We start from the raw sequence: 16,116 nt of genomic DNA, 5'->3' as shown, positions 1-16,116 counted from the left end.
GAGCAGTGCGATTTTCTCTCGAATCTGGTCACACAGAGGCTAACTCTGTCCTGGGAAGAGGGGGAAGTAGCTGGGGACAATCAGTGCTACGATATGTCTGCCCTTCCCAAATTGGGGCTCCTGTGCCAGGACCTTAAGGTCCTACAATTGACAAAATATTTATACTTTCCTTTGTTTCTCAGTTCTTTTAGTCTCCTTATGCGTAGTTATCGGACTTAATTTTTCTGTTGAGAATAGGTAGTTACAGTTCTTGGGAGGTATTAGAAGTGTTTCCATTAGAAGGTATTATGGATTTATATAAAAATATGGTTGTCCTGTACGTTCTGCTGGGCATGCAGTTTGGGTGCTCGCTTGGCCCAACTGAGGGCTCAGGGCTCTGGGTTCGACCCCACTGCTCTAGGCAAGTGTGACTAGGGTGTGTCTAAAGGTGACACTCTGCACAGTGACTCTCTCCAACCTTCCTCACCGGGCGCCAGGATGTGGGATCAGAAGTTGAGATTTCCACTATCGAGGAACAATAGAAGAGCTGCAGCACCCATCAGAGTAGAAGAAGATGGCAATCAAGAGCTCAGTGATAGGGCTGCAGTCAATCAGAGACAAGGCCTTTCATGGCAAGAGGGTTGGCAGAAAGCGTTGACTTTGGAACAGCATTGCAGAGAATTAGGTGAACTGCAGAGAAGAACTGGATAGGTTTGCTCAGGAAGAAGGTAAATTCTTTGAATCGAATCAAATGGAATGCCAAAGAGCTCTTCAGAAGACTCAACTATGTCTTCCGGAAATGGCTCAGAAGGCAACCCATTCCTCTCTCTTCTCTGAAGACCTCAAGGACAAAGATATTATTGAGGCAGTCAATCCCGTGGCGGACTGTTTGGGTAAGATATAAATTGTCAGAGCATGCTTTACGGGATGCTAAGGTGGTGGAGACTTGTATCGTGAAAGAAAAGCAAGACGTATAAGCAGAAATGGAAGACCCTTAAGATTGAAATCGATAAACTTAAAGAGGACCTACATGAAATGACAGCAGAAAATAATGAACAACCAACCAGAAGAAATCATTGGCCTCGAGCAGGAGACGAGTTGCCTGCACACTGAACTGGTGTTTACTGCACCGAGAGAAAAAAGGGAAGCCAAGTTACTTGATATATATTGCAAAGTCAAAGCAACACCATCCAAACGCAGAGCTGCATCTTCTGTGACAGGAGAGACGTGTGTTTATTAGACCTTGAAAACAGCCACCCAAAAGTCGATATTAAGAGGGAGAGAAATTAGAAGTTGCTGGTAAAGAACCAAAAATTTGAAACCCTGTTAGTTCAGCAAAATAGGCCAGACAAGAGCTCTTGCAATATGTGCAAAGAGAAAAGACAACGGGTTAATACTTCCTGGGGGGGGGGGGGGTGTAATTCCTATCTCATCTCTCTCTGCAAAAGATTTAATGGGGAGACAAAAGTCTTGGTCTCTGGGAGGAAAATTCCAGATTAAACCCAAAAACTAAAGTACATTGTGGAAGATCCATGCAAAGTTCCCCCGTGGTCACAGAATTGGGATTCAGACTGAAGAGAAACTACTCTCTGAAACATCAGCTTTGTTTGATGCAAAGCAGTGGCATGATGTCACGGTTTACCTGGCTTTGGCCGACTGTTCCAAATGACCAGAGAAGCTGGGTGCTGAATGCGAAGATCACATGGAAAGAATGGGAGGCTTGTGTTGCTATAAGAATGAAGTCTGTCTCGGTGAAAATGACATGTGTGAATTTAGGTGCTGCCACCGAGTACCTTCATCCTCGAGGCCCCAGGCCAGATGACTGACATTGAGTGGATGAGTATTGTCAAGCCTTCTAAACTGCAGGGTGGTGTTCACCACCAGTCTGTGTGCACTTGTCCAGAAAGCGCCGGTGGAACAGAACACAACTCCATGAGCGCACTAATGGCCACTAATTGGGTTCTGCCTTAAGAGTGGATGCGAAGATGGTAGAGACAGAGCCCTTTTCCGATAAAAAGAACTCATTTAAGAGTTTGTCAGTGAACAAAGATACATTATTGCCCAGTGGAAAGAACTTAGATGTCTCAGAAGAGCCAGCTACAAAACACAGCTCTCAGTAATTGAAGGAAACACAAGTCAAGTTCAATAGTCAATATTTGTGGAGGCCGATTTCTAATCCATGCGGGGAAGGCAGGAAGCAGACATCAATACCTAAGACTTAGCCTGGAAAACAAGAGGAGGATTGTAATCACTCCTAAGCACCATTCACACCAGAGGGGAGCAGAATCCGCAAAGTTAAGTTTTAAACATCTATATTTTGTTTGTTTCCAAGTTAACCGTTGGCATATGTCAGAAATTAGACTTTATTCTCTGTTGTATATACACAAACTCGGAATTATGCAAAGAGAGAAAAAGGCTTCCCTATAAAGATGCAGACGACAGTTAAATACTAAAGGAGCTCCTTAAAAATATGAAAATGAAATTGAGAACCCCTGCGTGTACAATGCTATTTTCACTATCTCTTTAAAACCTGTGCATGCATTTAAATGATACCCAGGAGCTTATCAGAGTCAGCTCCAAATATATAAGAAATAGAATTCTCTTCTCTTGGGGTTTCAGCTCTGGACTTTGCTGTCTAAATAGACATAACGTGATATGATATAAAGTGTTTTTAACTGAAAGTTATCTCCTCTGTTACAGACAATTCAGGCCCTCTGTCCCAGGGCTGAGCAGAGTCCCATCTTGCCTGGGTCTGGAATTGTCCCATCTACTTATACAGACAATAGCTTGGTGAAAGATCAAATTTTACATGTATTTAAAAAAATAATTAAAGTCCTTTTTCTTTTCTTTTTTTTTGACAGAGACAGAGAGAGGATCAGAGAGAGGGACAGATAGAAACAGACCAACACAAAGGGAGAGAGATTAGAAGCATCAATTCTTCATTGCAGCACCTTAGTTGTTCATGGATTGCTTTCTCATATGTGCCTTGACCAGGGGGGCTACAGCAGAGTGAGTGACCCCTTGCTCAAGCCAGTGACCTTGGGCTTCAAGCCAGAGATCTTCGGGCTCAAGCCAGCGACCATGGGATCATGTCTATGATCTCATGCTTAAGCCAGTGACCCCTTGCTCAAGCCAGCGACCTTAGAGTTTTGAACCTGGGTCCTCTGCATCCCAGTCCAATGCTCTATCTACTGTGTCACCACCTGGTCAGGCAAAAAAGTAAATAAAGTCTAAAACTCATCTAGGTACATGTATGTATGTGTAATGTATGTGTATATGTCTGTGTAATGTCCCTTGGGCGAGGGTCTTTCTCTGCAGCACACATGCCCAGGGGCTCTCCACAGTGCTCTGGAGGAAGTCAACCCTGAATACACACATAGAAAACTTTCCTCTGGCTCACGTCTGTGCACATCAGGGAACTGAAAATAGGCAGATCTCTTACTGTCAAAAGCTAACTTCTAGGCCAGGAGGGGTATGTGGTAACCTCAGACTCTTGGCGTAAGAGTGTATACTATGTCCGAGGCCAATTCCTACATTACAGGTGCAGTAATGTACCTCTGATAGTGATTTGTTGAAAACGAAAAAGACAATACAATAAGCTGGAAAAGAAAAATGACTGGGTTTAGAGTCAGAGAGACCTTCATTAAGCTCCAGCAGCGTGACCTGGAATAAGTTATCCATCCTCTCTCTCCATAATATTATGTCTTGTAAGGAGGGGATACCAGTGTCCACATGGAGGGAGGGGCTTGCGGGGATGAAGTGAAACAACATGTACTGAATTGTTAGGCTGATCGGGCACAAAGCACGGACGAATGCCTGGCGGCTCCTTGCGTTCTTGATTCCCTGTGGGGAAAGAGGTTTTTGGGTTTTTTTCCGAAGTATCACAGATTAAGAGTGCCTCTGTCCTCCGTGATTCAGAGCAACACTCGAACAAGGGTAACAAGTGATACTAAAGGCCCTTTGTTGAACATTGACCACACACAGGCAGGACAGGGGCTCAACATTACGAGGTATCTTTTATCCTCACCTCCTTTTACAGACTAGGAAGCAGAGGCTCCAATTTAAAGTAACTCCATCAGTGACCTAGTTAGGAGTTGCAGAACAGAGGTTAACCAGGTGAGCCAATACACGCAATGATTATACATCACAGCTATACTGCAATCTGGGCTGCATGACCTCCTTTATGCCTGTGCTTTTATTTTCTCCCTCTCTTCCTGACCTCCTTTCAGTATCTTTTCTACAGAAAAGCCCTCCTCATGTGGGATTTGTAAGCTGCTGGTTTTGAGGCCACCCTCACACATTATTCAGCAAACACTTTCTCCATGTCCAGTTTAAATGAATGAAGCTATGGGTGTGTTTGAACCACATGAGGAAGCCAACTGTCCTCAGGGGCATTAGCCATACTTGGTCACATAGGTAGCCTGAACATCATTGTTTTTGTTTACTCATTAAATCAAGTCACATCCCTTGGGCAGACAAGTGTCCATCTTAACTTTGGTCCTGTCTGTCTGTGACATGGAGCTGGAAGTAGCTTTAGCATTTACCTTGTCTATCTTTTTTTTCTACCAAACAGGAACCTAGCGGTGAAGGTAGTAATGCCATGGTAGTAAAAGTAGCAGGCGCAACAGCCATAGTCGTGGCCGTAGCGGGAGCACCGAGTGTCACTGGGAACTTGACAGTGTGCTGTGCACTCCGCGTGCGTTATTTCACTTAGTTATCATAAACAGCTATGAAAAACAGACATCGTTTTTGTCTTCATTCTATAGGTGAAGAAACAGAGAGGTTAGGTAATTTGTCAAGGTCAATTAGCCAAGAACTAATGACACTAATGTATTTGCACTATGCATTCAATTGAAAAAAATGTTAACTCCATCTTAAAGGTATTGTCACATTGGTTTTCCTCATACTACCTCCCAGTGAGTTTGGTGGGGGTCGTTTTCTGAAATGTGCAAAACCACATAAGTAAGGCAGATATAAATTATAAAGCACGAAAAAGCAAAGAACGGCTGTGAATGATGATGCATGAGGTCATCTGATTTTCCGTGAAGAATTAAAACATGGATCAACAACCTATGGCCTGTGGGCCAACCATTCCTCTACTCATTTCCCTAAATCAGGCTTCATTGAAATCAGTCAAACCCCATTTATTTATATATCACCGGTGGCTGCTTTCATGCAACGAGGGTGCAGATGAATAGTTGCAACAATGACTTCATGGCCTGCAAAAGCAAAAATATTCACTGCTTGTCTCTTGACAGAAAAAGCCCGCCGACTCCTGACCTAGAACACCACCAGTTCCAACGACGTCCTCCCTTCCTCCCAGATCACGTGCAAGCCTCCCGCTGCTCCTCAGAGGTAACCGCTCCTCTCAATTCGTGGTGTACCATTATCTTGTTCATTAAGAAAACGTTTTAGCACATATATATTCACCTACAATATTTTATGAAGTATTGATTGCTTTTTTAAAAGGGAACTTTTTATTAAAGTACACACATAAAGGCAGAAAACCCTAAGTTTATGTCACGTGTAGAGTTTGAGACCTGGTTAACTAGCAGAAAATGAAGTGATATGATGCCTATTGCAGAGACCTTAGCAAAAACAGTCCCTACTCTTTTTGAAAAGGGCTTAAATTATCACCATGCTGTCTCTAGGTCAAATTCTCTTTTCCTAGTTATCTGGGTGCTCTCAGAAAGCCAAGTCTGGAAGACAGTGTCCCAAATCATAACACAGACCAGTTGGAGAAACCTGATTACATTGAATTAAAATAAGTTTGTTACTAGCTCTGAATTAAATGTTAGGAGGCATCGGGATCCCATATGTATTTGGTACCCGTCCTAAAGAAGACAGATGGTGGGAGGAGCTGGCTGGATACTTTCCTTCCCTAAGGATCAGTAGATCTGCAGACCCTGAGCTCAGACAATATGTATCCTATTGTAGAAATACATGAAAAGTGGTACAGGTATACTCTCAACATTGGTGAGTATCCCAGCTCTAAGTTCCCGAGCTGGGGTGGGAGAGCACAGAGGAGGTGGGAGAGAAGTCGCTCCTGCCCCTTCAGTGCACATCAGATTCAGAGGCTAATTTTGAAACGGCATTTGCCTTTATTCTTCTTGACTTAAGTTAATGGGATGAAAATAGCTTCAGAATACATCATTTCTTTTCCAATTCCACATAGCCACAAACCCTTTATTAAGGCGAGCTGACCTTCCCCACTCTAGTGAACGGGTTTTGTTCTCTTAATTTCACCAGCAAGCAGATAACCAGTCCAATGTCACTCCACAAACCTGGCAGAGGACAGTGAGCACTTAATTAGCCCTGTGTTAAATCTAAAGTAGACATGCAATGGGATCTGTGATGTTCTTCTATCTCTTGATGGGATGTTTTCAGTACAGGGAGAAATACAAAGGATGTCTATGGTGAAGGTTTTGTTTGCTTGTATAAGTGACCTTGAAGGATCATCAACAAAGATAATAAAACAAAAAGAACATAGAATTTGGATTCAGACAGACATAGATTAAGTACTGGTGCCACCAACTCGCAGTATAATCTTTGCCAAGTTTCTGAACAATGTTTCCCAAGCCTGATTCACACATCAGAAGCACCTAGCGTTAGCCAAACAATCTGTTTCTTAAACAAGCTCTTTAGATGAGCTAATGCACAGCCAGGTTGGAGAGCCTCTCACTTCAGTTCTCCACACCTCAGTTTCCTTCTGTACGAGATGTGATTCAATACCCCACATTGGAGCACTACAGGAGATAAAGGACATGAAGCATCTTTGTAATTGTCCTGCATTCAGTATATTAGATATTCTCTTTGGACTAATACTTTTGAGATTATTTCATCCAGAAGATTTCGGCTTGTTTTTAATTGATCATAACTACTACCATGGATTTAGTATTTCTTTACCACACAAGACAATTACAGCAGTTTCGTTGCGAAAGGAAGCCAACAAATCACAAACGAAGCATCTTCTCTCTGAGAGGTGTGAGCCTAAAGCCAGAGAAACGCTTTTCTTCCTTTTAACCAAAGATTGAACTCTGCAAAATCGGTTTTTAAAAAAAAAAAGTGTGGATTTGAAAGATGAGTGCAGGTTCTTCCAGCACTTTCTTTTCCTCCTGAAGAAAATGAATGTGTGAGAACCACTGTACGACAGGTGGTCGTGCTAATTTTCTGCGTCCCTATATGTAACCACCATCTCTGTTCGCAGTGATACCCTCCCATTAGATCCATCAGTTCCTTGAACCTATGACACCTTTTAACAGCTGCTTTCTGTCACCTCAAAAAAAAAAACAAAAACACAACTATTTCCTATGTTGACTGGCTTTTTCTTCAGCCCTCTCCACGCTGGAAACTGCAGCATTAATAGCAACCAAAACTGCCGCCATGACGAGTTTTTCAGGCTAGATGTTCCATGATGACGTCCAGGCATCTATAGGGATTTTTTATTTACTTCTCAGTCCTTTTCATAGCCTTGTCATATCTGTTTTCACAACGTTGGAGATAGGTACACAGATATCATTGCTGCCTTTTTAAAGATGATAAAAGTGAGGAATCTGAGCTAGAACAAGGTCACAACACTGGTGGAGTGATCAAGAAGGAGCCAGAAACACCAGATTCATAGTCTGTGTTCTTCAGAACTCCAACTCACATGGGCTTGAGAAATGTTGTCCAGTGAATAGATTACTGTGTTAGGTTACAGAAGGTTGCAGGAATTCAAATGATACCATCAAGTATAAGCCTCCTGACTCTCTCTGCATATAGCTTTGTCTGTGTGTGGGTCTGGATGTGTCTGTGTGTGTTTTGATCCCAGGCTGTGTGTGTGTGTGTCTGTCTGTCTGTCATCTGCACCTATGTGTCTGTGTGTAAGTGCCTAAGGGAACTCCTCTCTCTCTGGTCTTGTCTCCATCCTCCTTTTGTCTCTTTCTGCCTTTTTTTGTCTATCAGTCTCTCAACACTCATCTCTCCATCTCTTTCTCCAGATATTTCTCCCATCTGGGTACCCCTCCCCACCCACCCATTATCTGTTTTCTTCTTTTTAATTTCAGTCTTAGACAGGCTTCTCCCATATGGTGTCAAGATGGTATCTTGAAGTTTTAAGCTTCCATGTTTGTGAGAACATGGGGTACAATGGAAATCTCCTCTCTCTCCTTTGCCCCTCCTCCTCCCCCTCCCTCCCTACCTCCTCCTCCCCCTCCCCCTCCCTCCCTACCTCCTCCTCCCCCTCTTCTTCCTCTTCCTCCTCCTCCCCCTCCTCCTCACTCTTGCTCTCCCTCTCACCAAGACAAACCCCCTAAACCCAACCCTGGGACACCTCACACGGACAACACTAGTACTCTGGATGATCTGTGTCACATGCCAGCCTTTGGATTCAGTCCCATCAGAATCACTCAGAGGGCAGAATGACAGTTCTGTAACAGGAAAGTGGGAGGCTCTTACCATAAATGGGAGAGATCTGCTAAATTGGCAAAATCAGTACCCATCCATACAACCTTCGTTTTAGGGCAGAAACACTGAGATTGGACCTTCTGGCAAACACAGTAGTGGGAGCTCTTCTGGGGCAGCTGGGGTCTCTATCTCTATTGTCACTGGTCCAAGTTGTGGGTGATATCTGCAGTAAAGCTTCCACAGAGCAGCCTCAGTTTCCCCATTTGTCACATGGGGGGACTTTTACAGACCACAGAACCCACTCTAGTTAGTTCAGATAGAGGGTGATTTTTATGTGCAGTGTACCTGACACATAAGTATACCCTCACCACAAGGTAGCTCTTCATATTTTCTCGATGAAACTCAAAAACGTGTGAAAATACGTCCTAGACATGCCTTTCCTTCTCTCTTATTATGATCACCCTGGCCTATCATTCTACACACAACTGCACTGAATCTGTGTTTTTGCAACCGTCAGGAGGAAGGGTACTAATTGGCAGTCTTTATTTCCAGTTTCTGAAGCCCCTCCTGAGACCTTCCTCGGGAGCTCCGCCCCCTCCCGTGCACAGGCCACCTGGTCCCCCTCCGCAGCAGCCTCTGCCCGCCGGGCCCTAGATCCAGACTCAGGAAGCGCTCCAGGACCGATTGCTGAGATCTCCACTTCTTGGACACCAGGCCCGTCTCCCTGGCATCACTCAGCTGAAAATAGACAAGTGGTTTATTTCCAGATCTATAGAGAAGAAACAGAGAGATGGGGAGATGATTCAAATGAGAGACTGACACGTCTTTCTGCAAATTCCTGAGCAAATCTTACTCCTCTAAGAGCTTTGGAGCCACGTTGTTCCTGACGTTGTTCTCTAGTCCTCGTGACTCATAGCAGTCAACTGCTAAATCCCATACCCTAAACCAGAATTTTGATTCAATTTTTGCTGTTTTCTGTCCATTGGGGGGGGGGGCGGGGATCCTTTATCAGACTATATGTTTCTAGAGGGGAAGTCAAGATCTATTCTTTTTCTATACCCCCCCCCCCAATTCCTAAGGTAGAAATATGGCTTTAAAATAAACAGAATTGTCCCAACTACTTATTAGCTGTGTGGCGAGCCTCTTAACTTCCCTAACTTTTAGTATTTTTGGAGCGGGGAAGCTGTTTAAGATCATCTTAAAGCACCCACTATAGTATCTGCCACAGTAAGAGATAGCTCTCACCAGGCACTCCCTGGAAATGTGGACCCTGAGCTCAGGCTGTCCGGGGTTTCGTGCTGGCTCCAGCACTTACTGACAGTTTTATATAACTTCATTGTAGATTGTGTCTGTGTCTTTGAAAAGGTGTCCAATGATAGCCCTTTGTGTTGTTGTGAGGCTTGAGTGAGACAAGCTATAAAAAGTGCTTAGTCAGGTGTCTGGCCCAGTAATACTGGGCACAGTGCTCCACGCCTGCTCAGGAGAGGCTAAATTCAGACCAGCGGAAAGCATGCACACCCTCCGAATCCGCTCTGTCCTCCGGAAACATTTCTGAGTCTCTCTTTTAACTAACATCATTAAATATTTCCTCGTTACCCACTCTCATTCCTTTATCATCGTACCTCCTCCTTCATCCCTAGAAGATCTCTTGCCTTTGATTGTTACAAAACAAACAGCTTAGGTGCTTTCTGATAAATCAGTGAATGTGGAGCATTTTAAATATAGGGCTTTTAAATATAGCAAGTGAGTACACTGTTCTCGGAAGACACCATATTTTCCCCTCCATAAGCCAATAGCCCAAGAGCAGAGCCCCTCTCTTCAGGCGAGTTGGCTCCCCCTGCTGGATGAAGGAGATTTGCACCCTCCTTGGGCTCTGGCCTGGAAGGAAAGGGACAAGGCAAATGTAAGAGCTGTCCCAGCTTCCCACGCTGCAAACTCAGCTACTGTTACGTAGGATGTTCTCTTCTAAACTTGACTCTGACAGCTGAATGCCACATGAAGCTCCATCCCACAGTCGTCACCCCCTTCTCAGAGTTCTTATTATGCTCCTGAGCTAATTCGGGATTGCTTACATCTCGCTTATATTCGAATTTGGAGTTAGGCTGTTTCGTTTCCTCAGCCGCCCCGGTCGCCGTTACCCTCGTCTGTGTTAACTTGTCCACTCACACGTTCCACTTTGCCGTACTCCTAATAGAGGACCTGAAACTTCACCTTCTCTTCTGTCCCGTCTGTGCGCCTGCAAGAGAAAAGCTAGGGGATATCTTTAAAATGAGGGCAGTGGGCCCTGGCCGGTTGGCTCAGCAGTAGAGCGTCGGCCTGGCGTTCGGGGGTCCCGGGTTCGATTCTCAGCCAGGGCTCATAGGAGAAGCGCCCATTTGATTCTCCACACACCCCCCCCTCCTTCCTCTCTGTCTCTCTCTTCCCCTCCCGCAGCCAAGGCTCCATTGGAGCAAAGATGGCCCCAGCGCTGGGGATGGCTCCTCGGCCTCTGCCCCAGGCGCTAGAGTGGCTCTGGTCGCGGCAGAGCGACGCCCCGGAGGGGCAGAGCATCGCCCCTGGTGGGCGTGCCGGGTGGATCCCGGTCGGGAGCATTCGGGAGTCTGTCTGACTGTCTCTCCCTGTTTCCAACTTCAGAAAAATACAAAAAAAAAAAAAAAAAAATGAGGGTGGTGAAAGTAGAGGTGATCCAAAGGAATGTTTAATAAAGGGGATCGTGTCCTGAGTGCCTGGTCTGAGCCCTGAAGTCCTCACAATTAGCGAGAAAGACAGACGTGACTACTCTCGGCCACGGCAGGCAGGAGAAGCATCCTTGTCTTGGCCCTGAGGGGAAGGAGCCACTATCTGAATGGCTCAGACCAGATTCAAAGGTCTGTGAATCTGTCTTCTCATAAGAATCAGCTGTCTTTCTGCTTTGCTCCCCTTCATGAGCCTCCAGTGTCTTTCAGTCGGTGATCATTCATTGCTTTAGAGAACTGACAGAAAAAGGAAAGTCATCCCATTCATCTGCAGTCCTGTCCTCCTTTTAAAGACTTTCAACTCTGATAATACCTTTTTTTTCTCTTCCCCTCTCATTAGTGCTGGGGTCCTCTCATCTTCGTCCATTTCTTCCTGATGCTTAAAGCAAAAGGCAGTAGAGTATTCTGGGGCTAGACTGTCCTTTGGAAGAGGGTTTTCTTCCTTCCATTCTCTCTTTCTTTCTTTCTTTCTTTCTTTCTTTCTTTCTTTCTTTCTTTCTGTATTCAGTGAAAGGAGAAGAGGCAGAGAGACAGACTCCCATATGTACCCCAACTGGGATCCACCTGGAAAGCCCACTAGGGGGCGATGCTCTGCCCATCTGGGGTATTACTCCATTGCTCAGCAATGGAGCTCTTCTTTAGCGCCTGAGGTAGAGACCATGGAGCCATCCTCAGTGCCCACACCAACTCGCTCCAATCAAGCAATGGCTGCAGGAGGGGAAGAGAGAGAGAGAGAAAAGCGAGTGGGGAAGGAGTGGAGAAGCAGATGGGCACCTCTCCTGTGTGCCCTGACCAGGAATCAATTGAACCTGAAACGTTTGCATGCCGGGCTGATGCTCTACCACTGAGTCAACCAGCCAGTGTAGGGAATCATCCATTTAACCGTGCACCCTCTATGACTTGGATTGGGGAACTTTAGTTAAAAGCACTGAGTGAATGTCTCTTGGATGCAAACACCAAGAAACTGTGTGAGTGAGTGACCTTTGTGCAGACACAAAAGAATGCATTTAAACTAGCTTTAGGAAATTAGCCTAGAGATTCTAGATTGCTCCTTCTTTTGTGCTTATTAATTAGCAAAAGAAAAAGAATGTACTGACCCAAATTAGCCCTTTCTCCATGTCAGCAAAATGGCCATTAGTCATTCTTTCCCCTTATCACCTGGTCTCCCTCCCTTGTAATCCTGTTACCTCTGTTCTGCTTCTGATCAATAAAAGCTGAGGGAGGAGGAGATTCAGGAGGTCTTCTTTGCCTCTCTTGGCAGGCCTCCCCCTCTTCCTCTTGAACATAAGTTTGTGTCTTGAGTAGGTTTCTTCCACGCGACACTGGTAGTTCCCAGCAGGCTGGCAGACGACAGGCCAGGGATGGGACGAGAGTTTTCCATTGCTCTTTGGCATTGGTGGGAGAAAAAGATAAGCTCAACATCATAGAGTGGTGTTTTGTTTTAGGTTTTTTCTCTTTCTGATTTTAAAGAGGTATTAAGATTTTTAGAAGAACAGGATAGAACTGGGCAGGATCTCTCAGGTAGCAAGTGCTTGATGGCACTGAAATAAACAACATTTGGAAACTTGTTGGGCAGATAAAATATATTATGCTCACTTTGTTAAAGATGACGCTGCCCACATGGAAGCCGTCACCCAGATGATATTAATGTGTGTTGGGGCGGGCTGTGGGCAGGCAGAATCCTTGTAGCCTGGGGCTTGGTCTTAGGACTAAGCCTTTCCCACCCTTTTTGATGTGGGGTGGTACAATCCCATCATGCCTCAAAGTGACTTTGTATTAGAGACTTCCCTATTTTGTATATTGGATTAAAGGTTTGGATTTCTACACTATAAAATAGGGGCAAAACGGGAGCTTGCTCTTGGTTCCTGAGATTAGCATTAGAGCAGAGAGCAGAGAGGAGAGCAGAGAAAGGCCACGTGGAGTAGGCCAGGAGAAGCAGCCAAGATGGCGGAGTGTTGAGTGAGAAGCCAGTTTGTGCAGTTGGTGCAGAGAGAAGGAGATGGGGAACAGAGCTGAATAAGGCTAGTGAGCTAGAAACCTTTGATTCTAGGAAACTCGGATAAGTCAGTAGCTTTGTGAGCACTGAATGTGAGTGGGTTTTGGAGCCCAGTGTGTGTTTTTACTTGCCCGCCGGGTGCAAACTAGGATTAAAGAAGATGGCTCATTAGTTCTTGGCTCCGTTGTTTCTTTACCGACTGTCCGAATCCAATGTGAACCTGCATGGGCCAGGCAGCTGCTGTGATGGTGGCCCTGGCCACTGGCTATACAAACCTGAAAGCCAGGGTCCCAGAGAATGCCCTGGCTAGTGAGCGAGTCACAGATTCACTAGAATTAAGCTGCAGTAAGGGACAATGAGACACACACTGAGAGGTTCTTATATCTATTTTGAATGTGAGTATAAAAAAATGAAGCTGAATCCAAAGAGTGACTGTACTTCTAGCAGGGAAAAAAAGTAAAATCCTGAAGGAAAAAGTGAGACAGATTCAAACTTCTGATTTGGAGATGAGTCACATTATAGTCAGAATTTGGTGCTTGTTTTCTGATCTCTCAAGTAGCAAGTGGGCAGACAGGTTCTAGAAAGCTCTTTTCTCCTTATGAATACAAGAAAGCGAAACATACTTAATACAGTGAAACAATGTAAAACCCGGAAGCAGCTTTTGAAATTATTATTAACACAGCACATTTTTTTTTTCTGAAGTTGGAAACAGGGAGGCAGTCAGACAGACTCCCGCATGCGCCCAACTGGGATCCACCCGGCATGCCCACCAGGGGGCAATGCTCTGCCCATCTGGGGTGTTGCTCTATTGCAACCAGAGCCATTCTAGTGCCTGAGGCAGAGGCCATGGAGCCATCCTCAGTGCCCGGGCCAACTTTGCTCCGATGGAGCCTTTGCTACGGGAAGGGAAGAGAGACAGAGAGAAAGGAGAGGGGGAGGGGTGGGCGCAGATGGGCGCTTCTCCTGTGTACCCTGGCCAGGAATCGAACCGGGACTCCTGCACACCAGGCCGATGCTCTACCACTGAGCCAACCGGCCAGGGCCAATACAGCTAATATTTTAAGGGAACAAATCAAATCCCAGACCTTCCTAGTGCTACCCATCAATGAGTGGCAGGCTGAGATTCAGAGTCAGGACCTTTGACATCTTATCCTCTGCTTTTTGAAGTCTACAGGATTCCCGTCTTTGAGGCAATAGTTGTCGGTCATCATAATTATAGAGAACTCTTAAATATTGCCATTAAAAATGCCAGTTTTGTATTGTGAGTACCCAATATTATAGGAATCTTGTCCAATATCCAGTCAAGTATTCACCAAGCAATACAGTTTGAGTCAAGGTTACCGTGTCACCAATTGCAGTTAACAGGATGTTTGACCATGATTAAGTCAGAGAAGAAAGCAAACACACACGGAATGTGTGTTGTAGAAATCAGGACAGGAACTTCAGGTCTCAGCAGGGATCTCAAGTCAGCCTCCAAAGCAAACGCCTCAGAGACTCAAACATCACCCGGCAACACACCCTCGGAGGCGCTATTGGAGATCATAATACTTTCAGCACATCCAACACAGACGACGTTTGTTCCCATTTTGGAACAGATTGCTCTTTCTGCGGTTGAGCACCAGAGGAAGTGGTGAGTTGGCTTGCGTTCAGGGGCAATGTTGTATGAAAACTATGTATCTTTAAACACTAAACACTCGGCAGAGTGAGAGGCTCGCTCCATAGGAAACACCAGGGAACTTACTACCCAGGGAGAAGAGCAGATCGCAGGCCTGTGGCAGGTGCCACGGGCCCTATGTTTTAGGGGCGTGACTGGTGGGTCACTTGTATTATCTATTCTCCTCCCATCCTTTTTGCTTCTCCCTATCTTTGTTGAGCCCTTGAAGTCAAATTTGCCAAAATTCAATGTATATTAGGACTTCGCTGAACTTCCCTGAAATTTAGCCAGTTTGGTTAGCATTAAGTCACTGACCCAGAATAATGAAGCTACATATATACACAAATGTACTTATTTTTGCCAATCTCTCTGGCAAAGAGCCTTTGTGCTTCCATCTCAACTGCATTTATCATTGAGGGGAAGGGAGGTGGTGTGATTGGGAGTCAAGAGAACAAGGTTTTAATGCTGCTTTTCCAGGTAACTAGCTGAGAAATTTTGTACAGTCTGTCCAACCTCTGATGCTCACATTGTTCCTCTTCAAAGACAGGGCTCAGAAAAGTAAGGTGACCAACTTTCTTACAATGAAAAGGAGGACAAAAATAAATCAAAGAAAACAATATTGTAAATAAAAGAAACATTCATTGCAACAATAATATACTATAATATGATCAATGCATAATAAAAACATTTGTAATATTTTATATTGTAATTATGCTTACGTGCCTGTTAATTTTTAATAATAATTGTAAGAAAAAAGTACTCATTTAGATACGAATATGCCACATCACATGCAATGGATCGACTCTGCATCAACCGAATACGGACATTTACAGATTAGTCTTCCAGTATCAAAATGGAGGACATGTAGGAAGACATTTTTCGGGGGAGGACAGAACTTACAAAAGAAGGACTGTCCTCCCTAAAGGAGGACAATTGGGCACCTTAAGAAAAGGTACCCTAGGTGGCGTTTAGTTCTAAACATATGCTAGGTTACTACAAGTACTGGGGCTTCAACCAGAAATAGAACACAGATACAAACTAGTGATATAATACCTCTTCTTCCCGTTCCTTCCTCTTTCCCTTCTCTGCTCCCTTTCCTAGTATCTTTCTGATTCCTTTCTCCTTCAGATCCCTCCCTATACCTTTTCTTTTCTTTTCTTTTCTTTTCTTTTCTTCCTTCCTTCCTCCCTTCCTTCCTTCCTTCCTTCCTTCCTTCCTTCCTTCCTTCCAGTCATCTATTCACCTATCCATTCATCCATCCAAAACATAATTAGGTACCTCTTGTGTGGTAGGGACTATGTAGGCCTCAAGGATACAGAGATAACCTTGAGATTAGAACATGCTGCCTCTTGTACATTAAAAGGTCT

General features: G+C 44.7%; 1 pseudogene; it reads left to right on the top strand.

Moving 5' to 3' along the window:
* The first annotated feature begins 452 nt into the window (after positions 1-452).
* LOC136335616 (coiled-coil domain-containing protein 62 pseudogene) lies at positions 453-2,099 on the top strand (annotated as a pseudogene).
* The last annotated feature ends 14,017 nt before the right edge of the window (positions 2,100-16,116 follow it).

The sequence above is a fragment of the Saccopteryx bilineata genome, chromosome 4, assembly GCF_036850765.1.
Source record: "Saccopteryx bilineata isolate mSacBil1 chromosome 4, mSacBil1_pri_phased_curated, whole genome shotgun sequence".
Lineage (NCBI taxonomy): Eukaryota > Metazoa > Chordata > Mammalia > Chiroptera > Emballonuridae > Saccopteryx > Saccopteryx bilineata.
Note: the sequence above shows the minus strand (reverse complement) of the source record. Positions and strands in the feature narration are given on the sequence as shown.